Source organism: Cicer arietinum, chromosome 3 (assembly GCF_000331145.2).
Source record: "Cicer arietinum cultivar CDC Frontier isolate Library 1 chromosome 3, Cicar.CDCFrontier_v2.0, whole genome shotgun sequence".
In the NCBI taxonomy this organism is placed as follows: domain Eukaryota; kingdom Viridiplantae; phylum Streptophyta; class Magnoliopsida; order Fabales; family Fabaceae; genus Cicer; species Cicer arietinum.
In genome coordinates this window covers 24,548,562-24,558,161 of record NC_021162.2, presented here as the reverse complement: position 1 = coordinate 24,558,161, position 9,600 = coordinate 24,548,562, and the positions used below count along the sequence as shown (strand labels likewise).

Here is a 9,600-nt window from a genome sequence, read left to right as displayed (position 1 = left end):
AAATTTGTTAGACCTTGGAGGTATTCGGGTGGGGAATTCCTAGGTGACTTAAAGGTAGCACTCCAAATGTCGGGAGCTACCACGCAACACACGTTTACCTCGACGATCACGTGCATGTGTCTCGGGTTGAGTTGAGGGGATCTATGAGGACAGGGCCAATTTGAATTGTCCGTCCACTGGGATGGTGGCATAGTGTCAAGCCTCCTAACCAAGTACTTCAGAGTTAGTATGGTACCACATTGTGAAGTAGAGTCTAAGCTCATGCACATCTTGATGAGGTGTATATTTAATACAACTTAAAAAGCATTAAAAAAAATTACGAATAGTACAAAAAAAACTATACATTTTTCTTTTCTTTACTCTTATGATTTTTCATTTGCTTTTCAGCGAAAAGGGTGGTGTCGGTAAATAATCTAAAAGGAGCTCAAATACGCTTATTTACATCCCATAGTTCGCGTAGTGAAGGACCCACCATCACAAGCGAATTCATCATTGCTTTGTAATTATACACTAGTTAGGAATCGAACTCGAGTCTCTACATTAATATGCAATTATGTACCACTAGACCACTAGTGTAAGTTTTATTTGATTTCTCTAGTTTTATTTATTTAAAATGCCAATGAATATTGAGCGATTACATTTATTGATATTTTGGTGTTTTGCAATATTTGTTTCCTGCAAGTATCTCTATAAACTTTTACTTTTTAAGGATATGATGTTTACCACCTACATTGATTTAATTAAAATACCTAATGTGTATAGATAGTATATGGTGTCTCGGAGGATGTATCTGAATATGTGTGAAACATTTTTAACTTATTTACTATCCCTTTGAACTATTTTTTTTGCAACTAGTTTACAAGAATTTTCCTTTATGGAGGAATTTGGTCTTAAAATTACTGTTTGATTATTTCAAAGAACTCTTTTTTGGCAACACATAAGTGGAAGATGTTGCCACGAGAATTTAAGTGAAGAAATTAAGATAGAGTATCTTTTTTTTTTTAACTCCTTGAGGCAAGATGGAAACGAACATTTATATATCGGAGTTCGACCATAAAGTATGCAATGTCTGGCCAATGGTTTGTCCGTAATAGTCATATCGCATTGTAAGTGGTTAATGTCTACTCGATACAAAAAATCATAATCTATATTGAATGTCTTGTTTGAGTTGGTCTCTTAATCTCGTTTATTAAACGCTTATTTACATCCCATAGTTCGGGTAGTGATGGACCCACCATCACAAGCGAATTCATCATTGCTTTGTAATTGTACACTAGTTAGGAATTGAACTCGGGTCTCTACATTAATATGCAGTTATGTACCACTAGACCACTAGTGTTTGTTTTATTTGAGTTCTCTAGTTTTATTTATTTATAATGCCAATGAATATTGAGCAATTACGTTTATTGATATTTTGGTGTTTTGCAAGATTTGTTTCCTGCAAGTATCTCTATAAATTTTTACTTTATAAGGATATGATGTTTACCATCTTCGTCGAATTAATTTAAATACCTAATGTGTGTAACACCACAAATTTTATAATAAATATATTCTTCATGAAATAGGATTTTAGATAATTAATTTGGTGTTAAATTTGTTTTAGAATATATGTGTACAAATCTTGTGACTAACTTTCGTTATATGAGTGATTTCTATGATATGCTAATTTTGTATATATTTGATTAAATAAGGGATATAAATAATAAATATTTTATTTTATTATTTTATATATTTTTCTATAAATAATAGTATTTTAGTGTAAGTTTTTTAAAGAATAAGATTTTAGGCGACTCTATATGTATACGTGTGTTTGTAGTTAATGTTATTTTGCCGTATGTTTGACTGATGTTAAGTGTGCACATAATTAAATTTAATTATTTATAAATATATGTTATTTTAATTATTTCTTTTATAAATAATTATCTTGATATATTAGTAATTTTAATATTGATTTTCTTTATTTTTATATAGTTGCTATCATATGAGGATTTTGTACATATTTATTTTGATTTTGTAAGTAATATAAATTGTTGATGTTATATTTATTCATTTTATCATTTCGACTATTTTATAAAGATGAGGGTTTTAGTTTATCGAAGTTAAGGATAAATAATATTATGTTAAAATGAGTATTTTAGAGAAAAGTTTCTAAAAAAGTAAAATAAATTATATATTTATTAAAGGTTTTTACTAATACTAGAAAATGAATTTTGGACCAGACGACTGTTTACACCCCTATTTTCTACTTCTGCATATTAATTTGGACTATTATTGATTGGACTTTTCCTTTCTACACCTACGATTTACTCATTACACCCCTATTTCTGCATCAGTCTTGACTACCTGTGTTGGGCCTTACAATTTTACTCTTGTACCAGTATATCTGAAATCTGCACCCCTCCTTCTGCAATTAAAAAAATAAAAAGCAAAAATCTAACAACCAAATCGCTCAAACCTTTTTTCTCTGAAATTCACTTCCACCAATTCCTTGCCGTTTTGAAACGATCTCAACCTCTATCCCACACAAAATGGACCAATGAATCAATTTTTGTCATCAATTTTAACGATCGTGACTCAGTTTAATCAGAAACAGATGCGTTTCTTTTCTTGGGCAAGCTGTTTTTGGCCGATTCCGATCACCACATTGGCCGTCTCAAAAATCTAGTATTGCTTTTGGATTCCTCTCGTCGAAACCTTCAAGAAGCACTACTCATTTGTAATTTTTGGTGAAGTTGACATTTGACCCTTCCGACACTCTAACAAGTTAGTGAGATCTGCAATTTTTCTCATTGTTTTGACTCCAATTTTGTTCCTAAAATTATTATTAATTATTTAACTCTTATTTTTAGGCTTCACATAGTTTTTCGGTCACATCTCAACGATTTTATGAACTCGTCATTTGTTCGGATTCACTCGTTGTACGTTGTCGATCTATAGTTGTTGTTGAAAATTTCCATTGATTTCTGTGTTTGAGAAAAAATCTTAATAAGGTAAGGGTGATAGAGCGTTTGAATTCATGAGTATAATATAATGTGAGATGAACAGGAAAACGGTGTTTCCAAATTATTCATCCGGGGCTCGCTACGTACGACTGTAGCCTTTTGAGTGATAAATTGATTAATGTGAAAATATGGAAATTGTTAGATTAAAAATATGGAATAGAAATATTTATAAGGTGTTGATTGATTTAATTTCTTTAAATGCGTGATAATTGGTATTATTGTGATATTTGATTTCAAACGAATTTGATGCATATGTTTGATTAGACGAATTTATCTGATGTGATAATAAAATATGGATGCGTGGTATGATATATGTATGCAGGATGATAATGATGACTTTTGATCGATGATAGTGATGTTATAAAATTGTGATGAGTTTATATGATGATTATGATTATGTATGATTAGTGATGTTATAAAACTGTGATGACTTTATATGATGATTATGATTATGTATGATTAATGATGTTATAAAATTGTGATGAGAATATTGAAGTACCCCATAATTGATGAAATAGTGATGATTTATAAAGATGATGCTCTTAATGGAGTAGTCTGAGCTAACGAGGGGAGAAAATAAATATTGAGAATTTGTGAAGTGGAGATTATTTTGTCATCATATAGGTAGGGCCTCACAAGCCTAGTGATTCCGAGGAAGTACAACTGAATGAGCCTGATCGTGGCGGTCTGCTCTCGAGCCTTAAGGCAAGACTATTAGACCTTGGAGGTATTCGAGGTGGGGAATTCCTAGGTGACTTGGAGGTAGCACTCCAAATGTTAGGAGCTACCATGTAACACACTTTTACCTCGACTGTCGCGTATATGTGTCTCGGGTTGAGTTGAGGGACTATGAGGTTAGGGCCAATTTGAATTGTCCGTCCATTGGGAGGGTGGCATAGTATCAAGCCTCCTAACCAAGTACTTCAGAGTTAGAATGGTACCACGTTGTGAAGTAGAATATAAGTTCATGCATTGCTTTGCATTTTCTTGTGATTGTTTTGTTGTGATTAATAGGTATCGTGTGTGATAATAATTTCTCTTAGATGATTTGACGTTATAGTGAAATGCATTGATTTTACTTGAGTGGTTTTAACTTTGTAATGTGATGTTTTTCCTTGAAGAATGTTTGTGTTATGATACAATGTATTATGATTGTTTGTGTGTTCTGCTTACTTATATTATACTATTAACATGATTTCAAAATTCAGCTCTTTCGTTGTTTGTGTTTGTCTGGTTTGGCCCTGCGATCGATAATTGTTCTAAAAAAGTTTCTTCGTTCTCATCCAAATTTCAGTATGTTGTTTTATTCATTTAGGTAGTCAAATAAACATACTTCCTCAGATTTTTAACCATCCAAATTTCTCTCTAAAATACACGACTTCTCCATTTATAAAATTCCTTAGTTTGAACCGTTCTTCTTCACCGTAAGTCCGATTTTGACTGAAACCAACGCCAAAACAATCGTGTGAAAAATGGCTATTTTATCCACTAATTTGTTTTATGATTTATGGTAAGTTTCCTTGACAGAATTTCGAAATTAATTTTTAGAGTGTCTTTTCATAATCTATTTTTAACATTTACCCATAAACTGTCGAGTTAGATCGATTGTAGGACAAAGAGTCAAAAAACAAAGGCTGTTTTCTTGTGGAATCATATTCATGTGTGAAAGCCTCGAAATAACGTAAGGGGTGAGAGAACGTTTGAATTGATGAGTATAATATATTGTGAGATGAACGGGAAAACCGTATTTCCCAACGATTCATCTGGGGATCGCTACGTACGGCAGTAGCCCTTCGAGTAATAAATTAATTAATGTGCAAAATGGAAATTGTAAGATCATAATTTGAATAGAAATAATTATAAGGTGTTGATTGATTCGTTAAATGCGTGGTATTTAATTTTATTGTGATATTTGATTTAATTTCGTTAAATGTTGGGCATTTGATATTATTGTGATATTTGATTTAATTTCGTTAAATGTGTGGTGTTTGATATTATTGTCATATTTGATTTAATTTCTTTAAATGTGTGGCATTAGATGAGTTTAAATGATTTTATAATAAAAATAGATGTATTGTAATAATTTTATGTAATGATGATAATGTATGATTAATAATGGTGATGTGATAAATTTATGATGAATATATGTGTTGTTGTATGATTAATGATAGCGATTGTATAAATTTGTGATGAGTTTATGTGATGATGATGTGTGATTAATTATAGTGATGTATGAGTCTATAAAATTACTATTTGATTATTTTAGAAAACTCTTTTTTGACAACACATAAGTGGAAGATGTTGTCACGAGAATTTAAGTGAAGAAATTAAGATAAAGTATCTTTTTTTTTGGAACTCTTTGACGCACGAGGGAAATAAACATTTATATATCGGAATTCGACCATAAAGTATGTAATGTATGGCCAATGGTTTTTCTAGTTTGGATTAAAACTTAGGTTAATCTTGAACAATTTGTCCTCAACAATATTTGACTAGTCACTCATAGATTGGGACATTAATATTTAAAACATCTTAAAAAGCATTAAAAAAAATTACAAATAGTACAAAAAAAAGTATATTTTCCTTTTCTTTACTCCTATGATTTTTCAATTGCTTTTCTTCGAAAAGGGTGTTGTCGATAATTGTCGTATCGCATTGTAAATGGTTAATGTCTAGTCGATAGAAAAAAATCATAATCTATATTGTATTTCTTGTTTGAGTTGGTCTCTTAATTTCCTTTATTAAATAATCTAAAAGGAGCTCAAATACGCTTATTTACGTCCCATAGTTCGGGTAGTGACGGACCCACCATCACAAGCGAATTCATCATTGCTTTGTAATTTTACACTAGTTAGGAATTGAACTCGGGTCTCTACATTAATGTGCAGTCATGTACCACTAGACCACTAGTTTTTGTTTTATTGGATTTCTCTACTTTTATTTATTTAAAATTCCATTGAATATTGAACGATTACGTATATTGATATTTTGGTGTTTTGCAAGATTTGTTTCCTGCAAGTATCTCTAAAAATTTGTGCTATGCATGTCCTATACTCTATACCTCACAACATTCATCATTATATATGTATATCAGTCAATCACAATAAAATCTCAATATTTTGGTATACACTACTCACAATGCATAATCCAGTCTTATCAATCACAAAATGAAAGATCAAACAGGTGGCACAATCAAGTAATATCACAAATTCAATCAAGTAACAAAAACACTCAAGTGCATATCATTCGTCCAATAACAATTAGTATAGGTCTCATAAAATCAAATAACACGCAATCTTAATATCAATTAATTCGCAGCAATTCTATAGGTTTCTAAATTATATTTTAGTCCTCACTATTACCATTCATATATTATTAATTAATTATTATTACTCAATAGGGCTCAACTATACGTAGTTAGCCCCGATTGAACATCTGGGAAGTTCAGTATTCCCGTTCATCTCACGTTATTTTATACTCAAAAAATTGAACCTCATCTCATCCCTTACATCGATTGAAGATTTCATCCAACAAATCTGATATGCTAACAAGTTGTTTCTTCGTCAGTCATCGTCTCTAATAATCCGTGAGAGTATTATAGCCACACAACCACCAAATACAAATAAATTACTTACCAAATATAGTTAAATAAATAAATGAATTAATAAATCATCTACTATTTGTAATACAACTCATAAATATATTTAGTACTATATATGCTTATGATTATATTAATATAAACAGAAATGTTATTTAAAATAAATGAAAAATAACATAATTATATATTACTAAATAAATATAGTGTGTGTATGATTTTGATATTACAATATTCTAACAATATACGGTACATATTGAAAGGAAAGTAACAAAGCTATTGTAGATTTTTTAATTGTAGGCACGTATATGCAGTATATGCTATCTTAAAAATTTACGATGCAATGAACACTGTAAAAATTTTAAATTATAATTAGAATAACTCTAGTCTTTGGATGTTAAATAAATTGAGATTATTTATTTATTTATTTATATATAGATATATGTATATAAGATAGAGAATACAATTGCACATGTTTATCTAAAAGATAATTTAGAGATAAAACAATAGAGGAATGTCTAGAGAAGTTGTATTTAACAATATGACCTCGTAATAAGCGGAATATATCAGAATGTATCAGTTCTTTATGAAATTAAATCAATTTCATACACACAGCGGAAATTAAATTGTGGCATACAAGATTAGCAAGTTTTATTAGATTGATATGAGATTAATCAAGATGCATACAAGTCAAATTATCAGATTAAACAATATTACTTATCACAGAATATGTTTAACATGCATCTAATTTTAATCACATATACAGATATATCAAGATAGTAAATCAAAGGAGTTAAGGGTTAGAGAAGATTGCACCAAGGATTTATACTGGTTCAGTTGTCAACTTGACAACCTACATCCAGTCCTGCAAATCCAAACGGATTTCAGATTTTCTTCTCCAATAGAAAGAATCAATTACAGATTGTCCAGTTTCATCCCCGAAACCTATCTATCTTAATGATCTCTTTCCTATTGATCACCCTCTGATCCTTGTAGATACTCAGCAACCTATCACAGAATCAAAGTACAACTCTTTCTTGTTGAGCACTCTCACCCAAGAAAGTAGCCACCAGTTTCTAGCTGGCTTTTCTCGCTTTCGTTTTTGTTTCAAAGAATTATTACAAACAGAATACAGAAAGAACAAAAAGTAGTCTTCAATCTTGGTCAATGTGGCTTCTCACAATTCTGGATATCAAAGATTTGTTTATGAGAATCCTTGTCTTTCAAGATCACTTTTCCAGCTATCTTTTGATTGTTGATAATCTTCTTTTTCTTTGATCTGAAAAAGTAATCTCAGTGTATTAACCAAGTGTTATTGTATATCAAGAATATTCAAAGTATATTTTAGATTGTTATCATTGTTTGAAAGAATAATTGAAGACAGTTTATATAGTTTCTGAAAAACACATTAATCAATCGATTTACCAATCGATTTCGTAAAGTGATAAACCAGTCTAATCGATTTGCCAATCGATTATCGTGTGTCTTGTTTTTCTTGAATCTTGAAACTATATAACCCAATCGATTTACCAATCGATTCTTTAAACAACATTTCTCAGTGATTATGTTAAGACTGATATGAATCGATTTCGTAATCGATTGCAGATGTTATGTTCAAACTGAAACACATATCAATCGATTCCATAATCGATTTATCAAATCTTCATAATCGATTAACAAATACTTAAAATCGATTTGGTCACACGCTCAGAGTTCACTGGGTTTTCAAAAGGTTTTGTCAATCGATTTGCCAATCGATTGAGTTTAAGTCAGTGACTCAGCTATTTTGATACTAATCGACGTGCCAATCGATTTGTATGTATTTGTCTGAAAACGTTCTTACCTGGGATTTGGTTCAATCGATTTCCCAATCGATTTCGACCAAATTTAACTTGATTGAAATATTACAACATAGATTGTCCAATCGATTTGTATGTCACAGGAAAAGTTATTTTGCAAGTGATTTTTAAGTAATCGATTTGCCAATCGATTACCCTTAAAACTGGGTTTCCACTGTGACTTATCCAATCGATTTGCCAATCGATTTATTTCAATCAGGTTTACTTTGTGAATTGTATAATCGATTTGTCAATCGATTACCCTCAAAACTGGGGTGCTACTGACTTGTGCATTTTCAATTTCTAATTCAGTCAGTCGATTGCCCAATCGATTATACCAACACAAACAGTTGTGTTTCCTTACACCTTTGTTATGAAATCGATTTCCCAATCGATTTGATTTAGTCAAAAATCAACTTTTGTTGATTTCTTGTGTTCCAAGCAACCTGTTCCAAGTGTGTAGGATTTGATTGTTGTTCCTGAAATCTTGCTCAATTCAAATATTAGATTTATCATGTATTGTATGAACATTGTTGAATTATTAATTATGTCAAAATTAGGAATCAAAGGATCAAAATCCAACAATCTCCCCCTTTTTGGCATAATTGACAATTCATACAATTGTAACTTGAGCATTTCAAAACAACAAGCATAAGTGTATTATAAACAACATTATTACTTGTTATTAAGTAACAGAGCAAACTATATCATAAGTATCAAAGTAATAACAACATGCAGACAAACATCAACAATGCAACTGTCAAGTTATAATATTTCTCCCCCTTTGTCATTTAAGTCACATAGTGCATCAGAAACAATGAAGTTTATATGTAGAAAGGCAAAATCAATTAATGCAATTAATGAGCAACTTAGATGATTGAGCCAAAAGGATATAACATTTATAAAAATGCATCATACATCACAGAATTATAACAGGTCAGAGCAAAACAGTATGAAACCTAAGGGTCCTAAACACCTAGTGTAGGCTGGTCCTCACTATCATCTAAGGGAGAGGTTGAGACTGCTGTATTAACCTCAGCCGGTGTCTCCTCACCATGAGTCTCAGGGTTAACTGGGGGGTTTGGGTTAGGTTCATCTGTAGCTTGTCGACCAATCTCTGCGACGGCTTCAAATGACAGTTTGATGCCGAGGTGTGCCTGAATCT

The 9,600-nt window shown here is 31.1% G+C and overlaps 1 pseudogene; it reads right to left on the bottom strand.

Moving 5' to 3' along the window:
* Nucleotides 1–5,759: 5,759 nt before the first annotated feature.
* On the bottom strand, nucleotides 5,760–5,837 carry LOC113784579 (small nucleolar RNA snoR114; annotated as a pseudogene).
* Nucleotides 5,838–9,600: the final 3,763 nt, after the last annotated feature.